General features: G+C 36.2%; 1 long non-coding RNA gene and 1 pseudogene across 1 annotated transcript; one reads left to right on the top strand and one right to left on the bottom strand.

Moving 5' to 3' along the window:
• Positions 1–1,815: 1,815 nt before the first annotated feature.
• On the bottom strand, positions 1,816–5,418 carry LOC117663842 (uncharacterized). Its single transcript, XR_004590829.2, has 3 exons — positions 5,328–5,418; positions 2,799–2,850; positions 1,816–1,922 (listed from the first exon to the last, which is right to left on the bottom strand). It is a non-coding gene; the product is annotated as an uncharacterized LOC117663842 (long non-coding RNA).
• A 471-nt stretch (positions 5,419–5,889) lies between these two features.
• Positions 5,890–7,055, top strand: LOC148114560 (uncharacterized; annotated as a pseudogene).
• Positions 7,056–18,665: the final 11,610 nt, after the last annotated feature.

Genomic DNA, 18,665 nt, shown 5'->3' with positions numbered 1-18,665 from the left:
CAGATACAAACCTCTTTTATCAGCACCTACCTGCATATTTAAATAAGAATTCCTTACGCATGCATGGACACACACACACACACACACAAAGGGGACAGGATGAGTGAGAGAGGGAGGGAGGGACAGAGAGAGAGTGGTGGGGGGAGAGAGAGATTTCTTCCTATAATGACAGGAAACTTCCAGCCAATAGGTCAATGTGATTCTATATGTTTTCATAGTTCATGGAATCCTATTATAATTGCTGAAATATAGACTTGTTACATAATTCCTTGGAGTGTGTGTGTGTGTGTGTGTGTGTGTGTGTGTGTGTGCGCGCTAATGTAGGTTTCTTTGGTCTCTGGTTTATTATTCCCCCAATGAAGACAGCTCAGGAACTGAAAAAGTAGTTAAAATGCAGTTCCCTATAAAGTAACCCCATTTCACTATTTGCTGATAGCTTCCATCTTCAAATAAACATAGGAATAGAATGTTTTACATTTGTAAATGTCACAAGTTTTTCAATAATTCATGGATACAGGTTCATGGGACCTTATGAATAGGCTGTAAAATTTATGATTATCCATATGAGAACCAGATTGGTTAAGGCATCTGGCTAGAAACTAGGAGACTATGAATTCTAATTCTGTCTTATGTACAAAGACCATGGGCCAGCTACTTTCTCTCAGTCCTAGGAAGGAGGCAGTGAAAAATCACTTCTGAGATCTTGCAAAAAATCCCAAAAAGACTTGTCTAGGCAGTATTCAGGAGACAAAGGCACACACACACAAAGAAAGGATAGAGATTATACCCTACACCAAGAAATGATAGAGCTGGAGAAAGGCAGGCAGAGGGAGAAATGTTGGGGCACAATAGCCAGATCATTACAGATGTCATTCTGACATATCTTTATTAAATTTTTCTTTGGAATCACTTGTCAACAAATGGATCACTGATTATATTGGTGGCAGTCCTAGGTTTTGAGAACCTACTGTTAAATGCTAGGTGAGTTAAAGGAAGTAGATCTGCCATCCAGGATTATCTTGCTGACTTCCTATGAATTATAAAATCTGGAGACAGCTTGTATTTGCATTCATTTAAAAGTGATTAGGAGATTTTAAACAATTTAAAAAAACCTTATTTTATAAATATTTTTAAATATTTCCATTCCATGTAGAAAGACTGGCTAAATTAGTTGGAGGAATAACTGGGACCAGAATTTTCTTTCATGCCTTCATTCTAAAAAAAAATTCTTGCCTTTTAGTAATTATTTGAGTGCCTGCATAGGGCATGGTTCTTACTCTCAGAGGCGAGTGATATATGTCCCTGCAATATCCATAAAATGTCATGAATAACAGATTAACTAATGGAAACAAGGGAAGAATCTTATAAAAATTTTCCAGGCTAGACAGCCATAAGAGGATAACATCAAACTTTAATATCAATAACACAGCTCACATTCTTCCAAATTTTCACTGTTAAAAGTCAGCTCAGATCTGTTCTGTACTGTGTCTCTCTTGTAAATGCTTAGATCATTTTCTTTTGTCCACAATGAATTGATTAAAGTTCCTTTGATTCAAGCCTCAAATTTAAAAAAAAATATTTAAGTATATTTGAAACTTTATAATGTTCTGGAAAAGGCAAGGATGAAAAGCCTTTTAAAAATGTACAGCTGATTGACAGTCTGATTGAATTAATTGCAGGAATTCTCTTAATTGTGCACTTAATTACTGATACTATGTGTCAAAAGATTATGTGGCAGCACCTGCAGGAGACACTGCACAGCTCTAGTCAAAGCCAGCTGCACCAAATTTCAAGGAAGCATGGTGCATCGCCCGCAGCTTGTTAAAGGGGGAAATCATATTATTTTAATAATATACAATTAGAGTTCACCGTTGCCATCCTCCAAAAGCAGACAATCCCAGTTCTCATTGCAGGGACAGGATCTAACAGATCAAAAGTAGAGAAGAGACAAAAAGTGTTAATTATAGCTCCATATGACATGAAGTCTTTCTGTGGATTGTTTTTAAATCATTTTGTTTGGCAAAAGGGGAAGGAGCAACCTAAACTGATTCAGAAGGCTACAAGCCATTTCTGGATAAATAGCAGTAGTTTAAATATATTACCATAAATTCAATTCACAAAATTAGTACCATCGTGGATACACAATCTTTCTTCACTTGCTTAGGCCTACTTTTCATCAATGGAAAGCCTCCTTTTAATTATGGAAGGTGCCATTACAAGCAGGCAAGTTTCAAGTCCTTAGAGATTTTTTAAAATTATTTTATTTTTAACATTTTTGTCAGATGATGGACATGTGTTAATCCCAAGCATGTTTAATATAAATTACTAATGATTGACCCACTATATCCACTGGAAGTTAGTTCCAAGCTCTTTTTGTGAAGCAATACTTTCTAACATTATATTTGAACTCCCACTTTTACACTATCTTCCAGAACTCTGTCACACCCTCTTCCTAGCAGTTGTTTCTAGTCTTTATTCTGAGTTTGGGGGCTGGAACAACTGTTTTCCAAGCTTCTCAGTGGTTTCAACTGAGCTGAATTTCAGAGGTTTTGTGAGCCCAGAAAGTCCTGCATTATTCAATAAATTTCAAACTTCAGCACTGACTTTATAAATTAAAAACTTTATTCTATTTTCTAACATTATATTGCTGTTTCAAGGTACAGCAAACCATTTTCTCCCAAAGAATAACACTGGAAAAATCAATGCTACTTCTTCATATAACTTGCTTTGTTGCAGTAATCATTCTGTAAAGAAATTACCAATCCTTGGAAAATCATGGAATAAATAATTATGCTTACAAAAAATATTCCCAGCTCTTTTTATCCTGTTCTGGAGGCCCAGTAGTCTCATCTAAGAACAGGCAAGGGGAAGAAATATTAGTGCATTGCATAGGTCACATATATTGTCTATAAATTGGTTACCAACTCATTCCTATTATAGCCCTCAAATCCAAAAATAATTCTGTGGCAGCTAGCTACTGCATCAGGAATGCAGATTTTATAACACATGTTTTAGAAATAGGCCATATCCTGAAAACAAAGGGGGTTTTTTTTGTTGTTTTTTTGTTTTTTGTTTTTGCTTTTTAAGAAGCAGGGTGCAGTGAAGAAAAGCTGCCTCCAATGTTTCCAATGAAAAGCTGCAATGTATAAAATACCACGATCAAAGGAAAACCAAATGACAGAAAATACGATGAGATTGGTTTGAGAAACAAGATGAAAAGTTCCATTAACAAAACACACCACAGCAATTGTCATGGTGTTTATGAAGTAGTTTCCTGTCTCTTCACATTTAGGGGAACTTGGAGCAGCTGTTTGACTATCTCATTAAGTGCCTTGTGAAAAAAAGAGCAAAAAGTGCCATTGAAATAAATGACTGCCAGCCTGCCTCAAAACAGAAATAGAACTAAAGTAACATTATTTTATATGGGAATCTTTCTGAAGGATTCGTAAAGGCTTTGATGCCTCTCTCTGTTGCTCTTTGTTTTAAGACATCTTCCAGGAAACAGCAACCAATGTAATTCCAAGACCTTTTCCCCCTCTCAAACCTAGAGATCAGGTAGAAATATATCTGAGTACACTTGCAGTATACAGTATGATGTTAAAGCATGGATCTACCTATTCATTATGCCCTTCTATGACCAGCATCAGTCTTCTGAAGACTAATCTTCATTGCTAGTATTTTCAGTGTTCATATCCACAGAAACCATTTTATCCTGTCCTGAAATTTTTCCTCATCACCATCAACCTTGTTACACTGACAGAATCTCACAAATTTTAACCAGATCTCCCTAGAGTTACCTCAGACTGCAAGATGAGCAATATATAAATTTAATAAATAAATGTTATCTGAATACACCCATCAGTACCTCCCACCTTCTTTCCAAATATAGGTCTATGTAGAAAGAAAGTTGCAAACTATGCACATATAGATAATTTTATACAGATACACCCCCCCCAAGACTTTGACCACAATAAAAAAAATACTTGATTTGAATTAGAAATGTTCACCAGTTGCAGGGGGGAAATGCTCCCGGTTTGGACCAGATTGGACAATCTGGTAGCGATGCTGACAGGTAGTTCGGAGAACCGGTAGCAAAAATCCCTGCCCCCCCCCCCCCCGCCCATGCCTACCCAATCGCCCCATCTCCACTTGCCCACTTGACAGCTTGCTGCTTCTTTCAGGCTCACTTGCTTTTCCTGCCTTGCTTCGGCTGCTGCAATCAATTGCATCAGTAAGCAACTCAATCTGCCTGCCTACAATCAATCCAATTGGTGAGCAACTCAATCTGCCTGCCTGCCTGCTTTGTGACTTCAATTTCAAAAACTGGGGTTTTTTGGGGGGGAGCTTTAAAAAAAAAGTCAATTGGGGATTTTTTTTAGGAGGTTTTTTTTTTAGACATAGCAATTTAAAGTTAAGGAAGTTTTAAATTTAGCTACTTTTATCTAAAAATAAGTCTATATAAATAAAAATGTAAATGTCCGTTTGTACATAACCGCACATCTCCAAAAGTTCTTCACCGATTGCTTTCAAATTTTGACACAACGTTGCATTCGACTACGGGCGTGTTTTTATATACCTATATTATATACATGTCACACCTGTGACAGGTAAAAACATGAAAAACATTGGAAAACATTGAAAGACAGCGCCATCTGCTGGACGTAAAACCAACACATCAACATTTTACCACACGAATTTTGAAAATTAAATCACAAATTTTTCACTAGGTATAATTCCAAAATATATCAACAAAAAAATATCAGCAGTCCAGATACAGAAGACTCAGGTAGCACATACATTTGCATGTTTAAAAATGCTATAAAAATTGTTGCTCTGTTCTCTGAGGAAACATACTACACCACAGCTGCAGTTGTGTTTTTACTGAGATTTATGAATTTATTGGAGAAAGACCAACACTGGGATGTATGCATTAATGATGCGTGCAACACATCACATCCTAATCAAATTTGTGCATTGTTTGCAATCATATTGACCGCCTGCTCTCCTTCATCTCCAACAGAGTTATGGAACAAATATAAGTCACACACGGCTGAAGATATTTTACATCAAATACGCAAGGAGAATTCAAATATGAACATGGATTTCACAGCAGAAATCTACAATGAAGCATTGCTAATGAGTGAAGATTTGTGCTTAGAAATTGCAAACAAAGTTCTCAATCAATTGGGAATGCCATCACCAAATCGATCTGCTGATGCTTCATTCGATGTAGAATTGCGTTGTGAACAAAATTACAACACGGGTGATCTTTTGTCATATCTGCATCAAATATTCCTATGCTAACACTTGAGCAAAAAGGCATTTACCATCAAATACTGCAAACTGTCAATAACGGGTTGGAGAAATCTTCTTCTTCGATGCGCCAGGAGGAACTGGTAAAACTTTCCTAATTAGATTGATTCTAGCAGCAATTCGATCCCAAAAGCACATAGCCTTAGCTCTTGCGTCGTCCGGAATTGCTGCAACATTGCTACCAGGTGGAAGAACTGCTCATTCCGCTTTGAAATTGCATTGAACATGCAATTCATTGAAACTCCCACATGCAACATTTCCAAAGCATCCGTCATGGGAAAAGTATTGCAGAAATGCAAACTTATTGTTTGGGATGAATGCACAATGGTGCACAAAAAAATCGCTCGAGGCTCTTGATTGATCATTGCAAGATTTGCGTGGAAACCTCACACCATTTGGAAATGCATTAATATTGCTTGCAGGAGATTTCAGACAAACATTACCTGTAATTCCTCGACCGACACCAGCTGATGAAATAAATGCTTCCCTGAAATACTCTACTTTGTGGCAACACGTAAAGACATTAAAATTAACTACAAATATGTGTGTCCAGCTGCAAAATGATCAATATTCTCACATCAATTGCTGGAAATTGGGAACGGAAAGGTGCCAGTTGATCTGACCTCAGGATGAATATCATTCCCTCATAACTTCTGCAATTTAGTGACGACAAAACAAGAATCGGTTGAAAAAGTATTTCCCAATATTCAAACCAATTATACCAATCACAGTTGACTGAGTGAACGAGCTATTCTTGTGGCCAAGAACAAAGACATCTACGAAATTAACAATATTATTCAGTCTAACATTCAAAGCGAGGCAGTCACATACAAGTCCGTCGACAGTGTCGTAGAAGCAGATGAAGCAGTTAATTATCCGACAGAATTTTTGAATTCACTCGATCTCCCAGGGATGCCACCACATGTACTGCAATTGAAAATCAGCGTGCCAATTATCATGTTGCGAAATATCAACCAGCCAAAGCTTTGCAATGGCACGCGGCTTGCAGTAAAAAAATTAATGAACAACATCGTAGAAGCAACAATCTTGACAGGACCTTTCAAAGTTGAGGATGTCCTCATTCCTCACATTCCTATGATTCCAACAGATATGCCATTTCAATTTAAGAGATTGCAATTCCCAATTCAATTGGCCTTTGCAATCACCATCAACAAAGCTCAGGGCCAATCTTTAGAAGTCTGCGGTTTAGATCTACACACGGATTGTTTCTCACATGGACAATTATATGTCGCATGTTCTAGAGTTGGAAAACCAGACAATCTCTATATCTACACACACAATGGAACAACAAAAAATATTGTATACCCACAATTAAACATATTAGAAACGTGCACTTTCTCTTTCCTTTTCCATTTAACCAGACTGAGCCACAGCAATTCACCAGCAATTCACCAGCTAGACTACCCTCCCCACCCCCTGGATATGCTTTCGGGGGCGGGGGGGAAGCAGCCTATAAACATCACCAACCCCAGTCTCCAGAAAAGGACCATTTTTTCTCCATCACCAGCTGGATAGGCGTGGCTGGGGGGGTATCATGTGATGAAAGTCAGTGACATTGAGTTGCCCACGCCCACCAAATGTCCTTGAAGAGTTTGAGACTTCAGCCTCACTCTTTTAGCCCAGCGGAACCACCAGACTGGGCCACAGCAACGCGTGGCCGGGTACAGCTAGTAAATAAATAAAAATAATAATAAATAATAAATAAATAATAAATAATAAATGAATAATAAATAAATAATGAATAATAAAATAAAAATAAAAAAATATTTTATCTAAAATAAAATATTTGTGCAACTTTCTGAGATTTGGTGTGTTTCTGTAGTGTTTCACTCTAACCACACAAACACAAAATCTAACAAAGCTGTATGTGGCATTTTGTGTGGAAAAAGTGTGAAAACTGGTTTTTGAGCTTTTTGTGGCTGTGTGAGGTTCCTGCTTGTTGCAGGGGTCATTTTGGGTCAAGTGCAGCTGCTTTTACATTGTGTGTGAGTCAGTTGTGTTGTGTTGTGTTGTGTTGTGTCTGTGTAAAGTGTAAAAGTTGGTTTTTGGTACCTCTTATTGTTTTGTGTACTTTGTTTATTATTTTTATTCTTTATTATTATTGGCCATGCCCATCTGGTCACCTGACCATCAAACCACGCCCACCAGATCACCTGACCACCAAGCCATGCCCATCAATTAAGCCACGCCCACAGACCCGGTTGGGAAAATTTTTAGATTTCACCCCTGCCTAGTTGTCAAAAGTCTTGGAGAATCAATGAATAGATATCCTCTAATTCCTTTTTGCACAGTTGCCACTTTTTCATAACATTGGATCTGAAAAATACTGAAAGTACTGTATGCACAGTTTTGGATTTTAGAGTCACACCATGATTTGCAAGTTGAGGAGCTCATCTTCATTGCTTCTGTGGGGACCTTCTTTATAGTATTTGAATAGGGCCACAACATTCTCTTTCAACCCAACCTACCACACAGGGTTGTTATTGTGGGAGAAATAAGAAGGGAAGCTTTAACTAGGTAAACCACCATAAATTTATCAAACATAATAGTGGACTAAAAATCAAATAAATTGGTTTAAAATATGAACAATGGTTAGAAGCATAAGAAATGGCACCCACTGGTAGATGATTTTGAAGTTACTACTACTATCTAATTAAGCAGTTTCTGCACCAAGTTTTTACAAATGTAAACATTAACTTGAAAATCTTTGAATTTCAGTGAGACATTTAGCCTGCATATTGCAAATTCTTCTTATTGATATTTTAATTGTTGATTGTGGCCATCTAATTGTCACCCCAAGAAACACTGGCTTCATTGAGCCTGATTCATGCAAAGCCAATTAAAGATGCAAGGTGGGACATCAGCTGGAAACTAACTACTACTTTTAACAGTAGCATTAGTCTGCTGTGCCACTCAGGCTCCTTTCCCAGCTGGTGCCTGATAAGCAATGATTCACTTAACTTTAGTGATTCACTTAGCAACCACAGCAAAAAAGATTGTACAATTGGATGTGACTCACTTAACAACCACCTTGCTTATAACAGAAATTCTGATCACAATTGTGGTGGTATATTATAGCTAGTAATATACTTGTAATATTTCTGATTACTCTTGAAGTTATTGTCCCAAAGGTGCTTTTCCAACCAGCTAATTACAACAATGACCTGGACAACTGAGAATCTCCACAGACATCATGAAATTATTTTTTCTCCCTGCTAATAGCTCATAAGAGAAAATGGAATCATTTCTGTACAAATTTCTGTTGACATTCAAGGTCAGGTAAGAAGTTATCATAATATTTTCTTTGCAACATTCCTCTGAATATCATCTTTGCAACATAAACAGTTTATGTTCTTAGGAAGCTACAGAGCATTAACCAGTAAAAGGCCAAATTTGTGTTAGCCATTATTAACAATTCTGGCACTTCCAAAACATAACTACATTGTGGGTAGGATGCAATGGTGGGTTGCCCCCGGTTCACACCTGTTCTATAGAACCGGTAGTAAAACTGGCAGGAGGCCCCGCCCACCGACCCCAACATCACCAAAATGCTTTTGCTCCTGCACAGAAGCTTCTGTGTATGTGCACGACCCCATTGTGAACTAGTAGTAAAGGTAAGTAGAACCCACCCCTGGTAGGATGTCTGTATAACCTGTTTACACAGGACAATTTTTAGCCTGAAAGACTCTAAAATAGCTTCAAGACTCATAAGTATGGGAAATAAGGGCCTTTGAAGAGAAGCAATCCATTCACAGCACCTGCACAATCTTCCCTCATAGGCTCAGATACCCTCTCTGCTCTGTAAATTATTTATAATTAAAGTATATACAAACTTAATTCTAACTTATTCTGACCATTTGGTACGGGATATATTTTTTTTTCCTCTTTAAAAAAGGCACCACATTTAAAGATATTCTCAGCAACATACAGGAGAAGCAGATAGCATAATGTCAGATTCGTAGAATTTTTTTCAAGCACAAATAAGCTGGTGAATTAGTGCAGAATCTGAAGCTTTTCAGAATCAAGCTTTTGCTGGTAATACCTGAAACATCATTGCAGTATTGTACTGTATTTTAACCTGTCTATTGAAAATGAAGTTAAAATTCCTGTCATAGATTTCTGGGCATTAGCAAATATTTTGTATCAGCAAAACATTAAACAAGAAAAAATGATGGTTCAAATAAGTTCAAATATATACATTTTTAAACTCTTGCCCAACATTTTTGAATTGATAATGTTTTAAAGTTCAGCAATTCAACTGACAATACATATTAATATTATGCTCAAAAATATTTATCTTTCCCCAACATTCTTCCTCAAATATTTTAATCTCCTAACCTAATGGAAGACTAGCTGCTAATACCTGATTAGCAATGACTTAGAAACACAATTCTAATTTTATAGCCAGGTGTCCTGGTTTTTTACATCTAGTAAGTATTCATTTTCACTATATTTCTCTGTTCTAAAAAAGTAATAGAAACATAACATGGAAAACCTGGGGACTTTTAAATATTGCTGGTTTTCCAATGGAACAATTTTTAATTTAATTTATTTATTAAATGTATATGCTTCCCATTTCGCAAATAACATCCAATAGGATGTTAGGTAAATTGGAGATTATAGAATAAAATATTAACATTTATCAGTGAAACAACTTGCCTGCAGAAGATGTAAATGCTCTAAGTTTTTAATAAGAGATTGGATAACATTTGTCTGAAATGGTATATAGGTTTCCTGCCTAAGTAGGATGTTGGATTAGAAGATCTCCAAGGTCCCTTCTAACTCTGTTATTCTATTCTGTTCTGTTCTGTTCTGTTCTGTTCTGTTCTGTTCTGTTCTGTTCTGTTGTCCTGTCCTGTCCTGTCCTGTCCTATCCTATTCTATCCTATCCTATCATACCTTACCCTACCCTACCCATGAAATTTAGTGCTTCTATTCCAACCCTTCCATCATGAATAGCAATTCACAAAGAATTTACAAAAATAGCTCAACTGGGTGCCATGCCCAGTAAGCTCTCTACTGCATAACTAGTTCCTGATCACTTTCTAAATCAGTGCTTATCAAAGCTATCCTAACATAGGTGTTTAGGGCAAATGTTAGTCTTTTTCAGAATTTAGGTCCTGTTGCTGAAGGAAGCAATACCTGCATTACGCCTAATATACAATTTCCTGCAAGAAAAGAAAAAAAAAAGAGGTCAATATGTAGAGGAGGTCGTATTTATTTCCCATTCAAATAAATGCAATTTGTTCATATAACACTTGGGATTTCATTAATTTACCTGTGACATGTTGCTACATTTAATTGCCTTTGACAATTAGTAACATTTCAACACTTTCCCTAATGGCCCAATTAGGATCGTGCTTGTCTTCTGGGCAGTAAATAGGAAAACATAATAATAAATGGTTAGTAAGGCACCCAGTCCTTAACAAAGCCTCTTATATAGGTTTTGTATAGGAAAAGGAAATCGAGCATGAAACACAGGCCACTTCAGTTCTACTTTAGTCAAATTAAAGCTAAGTGGAAAGCTCTCCCTGTTTCTTCCCATAGACATGCCTTTCTCCTGCAAAACCCTGTGTTGAGAATGCCTTAATTGATTATAGGAGAAAGTGCTGAGTTTTTGCTTCTGTCCACTTAATGTATTATCGATCACTTTGTAAAGTAAACAAACAATGTGATGTTGAATAAATTCCTTTTCCAAGCTGGGGCCCTGATGGGACTTTAAAGGAAGGAAAGGACTGTTTTTTGCCAAGCTGCAAGCTATTGACTATATAACAGAAATGTTTCTGAAGATGGAAAACATAATTTCTAGATAGTCTTGGTCAAGGTCAGAATGTAGTTTTGGATGCAGTTTGATTTATGCTCAGTGAGAAAAAGACAGATGCCAATATTGAGGATGTAGTAATTACAGTAAAAGCAACACTATCTGTATCTAGCAAGAACAGATGATTCTCTTGTACTCAAGACACTGAACTGGTTATCTATACTGTAAGGGCCTTTTCAAAAAAATATTTAAGCCTGAATCTTCACAGTTCTGCAATCCTGCATCCACAAACATGCAGAGACTGCAAAGCTCTGGTCCTTTACATATAATCTAAATACTTCTAATCCTAGGATGGATTTCCCAAGATCAAAACAGGATCCAGGAACGATGGTGGTACTGTACATAACAAAAATAACAAAATCAGGCCATATTGTCATATGTTGGTACTATCACTTGAAATTTCACAATATTTTGCCATTTTTCCCCTAAAACACACAAAATTTTGATCTGAAGGACCAAAATGTGTGATGTGGCAGCATTATAAGATTTTGGATATATGAATGGGATTATTTAATTTTGTGATCCTGCAGACACCAGATGAAGTGGAATCTATGCTTCTAGACCCTACATTGCTATCTCCTAATATGTTATAATTAAAACCAGTAATGACTATGTAGTGGCTTAAAATAAAATATTGTTAGCTGATATTAAGAGGTTTCTATTATTTTGGGATTAATTTGGATAATATGAACTTTTTTTGCTTAACTATTAGTTCTTGTGTAGTTATTATATATAAGTAAATGCATGAAATAACTGAACAAAATTCAAAATGGCCTTGAATGTATTTTTCAGATAACTGAAGGAATGATATGTAAAAGGAAACTATGACTTGTTTCCTATCATGCTGTAATGCATTACATGGTAACTAAGTGTTTAAATTTCAGTAAGGCAGATTCTAATAGAAGAAAATATTTGAAGCTCAGGGTTGAACTGTGGAGACCTTGGTGCTCTCTGGGTTTGGTTGTTTGCTTGCAGACATGTACTGTTGATGTTACTTACTCAGGTAATGAAAGTTCAACTCAGAGAGCATCAAGGATTCCACAATCATATTCTAAAATAACATTGATACAAATGTTCTAACAGCAAGAGCAGTTCAGCAATAAAACCAGTTACCATGAGATAGGGGCCTTCTTTGAATTGGATGTTGAAGCAAGGACTGAATAGCCATTATTGTGGATACTTTCACTGTGGATTCTAACAATGAGCAAAAAAGTGGTACCTTTTGGCCTAGGTCAGCTCATCTAAATTTGTGATTTGATTATCTACTTGCATATTTGACACAAACAATATTTTGGATACTGTAGGATACTGTAGGATATTAGGTAGTTATCCTACAGTATCCACTTCAAGCTTTTTTATAAAATGAAATTCCCTTCCTAGCATTCATAAATGACCACAGTCAATTGTTCTATTTTAGATAGAATTATTTTGATTTAGGGAGGGATTTATTCTGGTTGTTAGCCACATCACTTTGTGAATGAAAAACAGGAAAAAATCCACACGAAGATATATGTGCATATTTCGTCTTTGATAAAACATGGATAAAATGTGTTCAAGTACACTTTATCTGCTGATGTTCTTGCCAGCAGTAACAAAGAGAAATGTGTTGATAAATTGTGGTTTTATGCTTAATGAACAGTTGATGTCCATCTAGCATGAATCAGGCTATGCAGCTCAACTTCATTTATTTATAGCTTGCTGGCTAAGGCCATTAAATTTCTGAGCTGTGGTCTGTTGTCCTTATCATTTTATTACATACTTTATTGCCCATTGTTCATGGACAAAAAACAGAGACATTAGATTTAAAGCAAACGCTATACTTATGTTAGCTCACTTACAGGTAGTAATCTCTGTTCTTCTCTTTTATCTTTCTTAATTCCAGGCTAGCTAATTCAGCCAGAAAAGTACTTGGAGTATCTATAAGTCATGTCATGATATTCCACAGACACAGGAAGGTCTATGGTTCGCATTTTACTCAGTTTAGGAAAATCAATTCCATATCAATTGTGTGCCACTTCTGGTGACCTTTAGGGAATTGGGCTTTTCTCCCCCTTGTTTCTCTTTTAATTGTTTGGACAATCTTGTTTTACTGGAAGAAGGAAAAATATATCAGTAAAGACACACACACACATATAATACACATAAAGAAGCCTTATAGAGTCAGGCAGGCATCCCTAATCCTAAAATTTAAGCACAGATAAACATGCACACACGAAGAACCTAGACTGAAAATTATGGCCATCCATTTCAAAACTGTCATGAAGTTATTGATTAAGTTTCTTGAAATTTCCAGGAGTCATTTTTAAAATTAATGATATTAATAATAGTTTCCCTCCCCATCCAATGTCAACTTGTCATTGGATTATACACCTAAGGGCGACATTTATTTTCATTTATATTATTTTAACTGTGGGAATATTTCCAACTAAAACTAGGATATAATGGCTTTTAAATAAATATATAAATAAAACCAAAAGGCCTCTTAAAAGGCCAAATTTAGCTATACCTAGTAAATCCTGCCAGATCTTGAAAAAACTAGAGCTAGAGGATGTCAGACCTGATTAACACTTGCACGAAAGACTTCCAAGCATTATCAGATGCTAAGAAACTAGATTGAGAAGTTTGTATCTATGTATATATTTGTGAATGTCTGTCTGTCTGTCTGACTGTCTGTCTGAAAGCTGTCTGAGCCCTGGTGGCGCAGCAGACTAAAGCACTGTTATTAACATCAGCTGCCTGCAATTACTGCAAGTTCAATTCTCACCAGGTTGACTCAGCCTTTCATCCTTTCTAAGGTAGGTAAAATGAGGACCCAGATTGTGGGGGCAATAAGCTGACTTTGTATAAATATACAAAAGGATGAAGGCTATTGCTTAACACATTGTAAGCCACCCTGAGTCTTCGGAGAAGGGCGGCATATAAATCAATTTTTTTTAAAAAAAAATGAAAGAATTATGTTTGGGAGAATTAATGGTAAAAAGAAAACAGGATAGTTGGAGACCATCAAAGCTGACACCAGTCAGGACATAGAACAACTCCAAGAAGTAGTGTAAGATTGGAAGATGTGGAGTCACCTGGCCCATAGAAACATCAAGAGTTGGACCCAACTGAATGGATAACATCATCTAGCTAACTCTCCATCTAGCTATCATCTATCTCATCAGGTGGACCTCATCTGTATTCTTGCCATAGGCATGTTGTTGTGCTTATAAGGATCTGTCTCAGAAGAGATTCTCCTTGCATGCATGATATAGCAACTCTTTCTGACTCTCTCTTTCTAGTATGAAAACTTACCACAACATATTTGCTTATGGATGATAATTTTGGTTGAGAAGAAAAGATTACCCCAAATATCAGTTTCCAAGTCTCTTTGCATAGTTTTGTTACTTAGGTCTATTTAGTTCAGGAATCTGGATAATTTTAAGTTTGCTAAGTATTTTCACAATAGAGTTTTGTGTAATGGGCTGTGAGTATGACCTTGAGGAACAGAAAGAAGAGCTGCAACCAAGATTACAGTCAGATAAGAGAAATCTGAATCCAAAGGAGGATGTAATCTGAGAAAACACATCAGATTTTACTCTTTCTAATTTTCTTGAATGTAAAGGCAAGAAGGAGAAATGTGCTTTTAGACCACCCTCACCACAATTAACATGATTGTGTTAATCACAACAACTGGTTTTTCTTTTCATGTTGCTCTTCCATCTGGAGGAATTGAGAAACATCTACAAAAATAACAAATAATCTTCAATAAAACGGTTAAATAAAACAATGAATAAGACAATGAATAATTAAATCATCTATCTTAGCACAAGACACTAAAACAAAAAGCAAAGTATTAAATTTCATTTTAAAATAACAACAATCTTGGAGCAGTAGTCTTCCTGCAAATATATTATTTTTTTAAAAAAGTTTTATTTTTGTATCTGATAACCTTGATCAATCTGCCAGCAATATAAAAAAAGTAGAAGAGAAAGCTTTCAAGTTATTTACTTCAGTATTGGCAATCCAATTTACTGAAATGGAAGTGATGGAGTTGAGTTATAAAAGGTACCGCAACTAAAATGACAGCAAACTCTGTTCCACTTTTCATTTTCTATAGGATTAATGATGACATTTCTGAATACAGGGGTTTGCAGATGTTTCATAACTGTAACACTCAGAATTCTCTGTAGAAATTATAGAAGTTGATACCCCAACACATTTCCAGAGTGCCGGGTGAGATAAGGTAGCAGAAAAGATGATAAACAAAGAGCTTAATTAATATTAAATATAGGAATAATGTTAAGTTATACCCATTACCAGCATGCTGCACTTCCTGTTTCATGAGAGAAATTTGTAAACAGTGATTTAATAAATTAATCTAATAAATAATCTAAGCAGCATAAATTTTGCATGAATATATATATATATATATATATATATATATATATATATATATATATATATATATATATATATATATATATTTACACCACAACCTTCACCACAAGCTTTATTATGCATTTGCAGAATTTAAATAATTTGTGCCTTGTCCCCTGTAAAACAATTCCCTGCCTTATTCCCATTTGGAAATATTAGTCTTTTTGCTTGCTTAGATTTCATTGAGGGACTGTCTGTATCAGCTGCCTGGATTCAGTAAATATAAGAAGCCAACTTGCCAGTAACACCCAAGGTACCAATTGGTCTTATGGGCATAGCTTTAACTACAAAATGACAATCTGTGCTTCCTGTTTCACCACTGTCTTATTTATTATATATTACATCTCTCAATTCTTGTACGAAGAATAATTTTTGGCTGCTTTGTTCCTGTATCTCTGATGTTGCTTTTGATGGGTTCGCAGCTCCTGGTGTAGGCAAATGAAAGACATCAAAAATAAGTGTGATGACATAAAGTTCAAGAAGCACTTACTAGCAGATTGGATATGATTGTTTATTGACTTTCATATTTTGTTTAGTAAGGGTTTGCCTAGGACAAGACTGTTGGTGAGGAAGGCATATTTAGAAAAGATCTGGCAGCAATAAACAATTTGAAAAGGCTTCCCTCAACTGCACTGACTAAAGAAGCTGAAATAGACTTTCCCAATCTGATGTCCTGTAGTTATAATGGGAGTGCATTTCCCAGAATTCCAGGCTCCCGGATGATGGCCATATGGACTTCTGGGAGCTTTAGTCCCAGCACACTTTGTTTTCTCTGCCAGAAAAAGAAACATGGTGACTGTCTATTTCAATGAATCGGCTACTCCTGATTTACCTCTTTAAGGAGTGCTATATAAAAACTCATCACAAGTGTCTTTGCAGAAATTAATCACCCAAAGGGAGTTTGGATTTATGAATAAAACAATGTTTTATTAAGTTGCTAATAACTTTCAATCGAATAGCACTCAGAATACATTGAAGCAGACATACTCCTGCAAGTAATTGGCTTGCCACATCTGCCTTCCTTTCTAATTGGACTAATTATGGCAGTGTAGGATCATGTTCATTGCTCCACCGAAAGCAGGAGGTCTTGATTTACAGCAAGAGGCATGGCAATTAGAGGGAATTAATTCATAAGGCAACATCTAAATAAATCATATTATGAGTAGGCAGCAATGTAATTATTGTGACTGGTAGTTCCCTTGTGGAAAACATCATGCTTCAACCCAAAATGAGCTTTTGAACCTTCCCAAGAATCCAATGCAGCATTTCCTCTTTCAAGAACATTTGGTTTGATTTGATTTGGTTTGTTTTTGAAGATCTAATTGATGCAGTATCAAAAAGAGGAAGACCTGAAAATGCTCCTTGAGCTAAGAAGAACAAGTCCTTGTTAGTTGCATGTTTGTCCTTTTGCTGAATTAGAAGCATATTCATCTCCGATGAATCAGAGGAGCCAGTTGTTGTAACCCATGAAAGATGTGGCCTATTATTTTTTATTGTATAAAGTTTAATGCCTCTGCCTTTATAACTTGCACAACATATTTCTATTTTTTAATGATACTATTAACAAGCCTAGACTATTGAACTCAAGGTCTGGTATGGAGATGATTCTCCCAACCTTTTTCTTTATCATTCATTTTGTGACCAGATCTGGACAGCTAATAGATGGCAGAAAAAATGTTAAAAGACTTTTGAGAATATCTTTCTTGCCTGCCATCTAGTTCTCATCTGGATTACTGCAGGGTACACCTAGTAACATCTTGAAATCTTGATTTCCACGGTCAGCCTGTGACTAATCAAGATCAGCCCTCATTTTGTAAGCTAATAAGCAAGGAAAAGGAGTCTGATAGGCTCCTTCTCAGACTAACACATTTTATTAAAATGCACAAGCTTTCAAGAGATGCAGCTCACATCTTCAGGTGCATGGAAAGCTTCCATTTTTAATGCATTTTGTTGGTCTAAAAAGATCTACTAGACTCCTTATTTTTTTTATTACAGTAACATAGACTAAGAGAGCTTCCTTCTACAGTGTAAATAAAGAATAACTTTAGTAAACTGCCCCCATTGGTTTCTTATCATCAGTCTTCACTCATTGTGTTATTTCTGCTTTGCTATTATAGAGTCTTGGGTCTCTTCTTTTTTTTTTTTTCAGACATAAGATTCTTGTATTAAAAATACCAATCCTTAATACTTCAGTACTTGTCCTAATCTGTGGCTTGTTTCACATCTGAAAATATGAATGTTGCCATTTTCTTGAAGTTGAGAAATTCTTAATCTGAAAGGCAAACAATAAAGGCATTCGTGTCCAGTCATAAAGTGGCATAGATGATATGCACTACTAAAGAGTTGGATTCATATGCAAGGAAACTTAAGAGATCACCAATTGTCATATACATGTTTTTATAGGACATGGGTCTCCATGGTTCTGAGGTGATTTACAAGGGTGTCATGCATGTCACCTCCTTCCAAGAGAATCATTTTAGAAGGGATTATTTCTGGCAGCTGTTTTGTCATACACTAAGGATTCAAAAATGTAGATACCTGTGTGGGACAACTGGGGTATGAAATCAGACAGAGAATATCAGCAAAATTTTGTAATGACATTCCTTGACAACATGAAATATTTTGGTTTTGATGCTTTTAATCAATAGGTGGTCAAAAAGTCTTTTTTACTACATCCTATGTATATATCCCTGACTACTACTAAAATCAGAAGGGAGGGAGGGAGGGGCTTGTGTCAGAAGCACCAAGGCACTTCCGAATCAAAAGGATTAGCCAGTGACATCACCATTGCCCCGGAGATGCCTATTGGGGACTCCTTTCATGCCTCTGGCATGGAAGCTGGAATGAAGGATAGGAGCTCACCCCACTTCACAGCAGTAATTGGGTCTTCAACATGAACTTGCTGCTTGTTAATCCAGTGTTCTAACCATGCGAGCCATTGTGCTCCTTAGGAGCAGGAAGTGAAACCATATTTTTGATCCTTTGTTTCCAGCACACTTTTCCTTCACCAACTAGTTCTTTAATTAAAATAAGCCCCATTAAACTGAATAGGGCTCATGACAAAAATGATCAGAACCCGAAATAGAAATCA

The sequence above is a fragment of the Pantherophis guttatus genome, chromosome 3 (genome assembly GCF_059756535.1).
Source record: "Pantherophis guttatus breed Tessera chromosome 3, ASM5975653v1, whole genome shotgun sequence".
Lineage (NCBI taxonomy): Eukaryota > Metazoa > Chordata > Lepidosauria > Squamata > Colubridae > Pantherophis > Pantherophis guttatus.
This window is presented reverse-complemented; position numbering and strand designations above follow the sequence as displayed.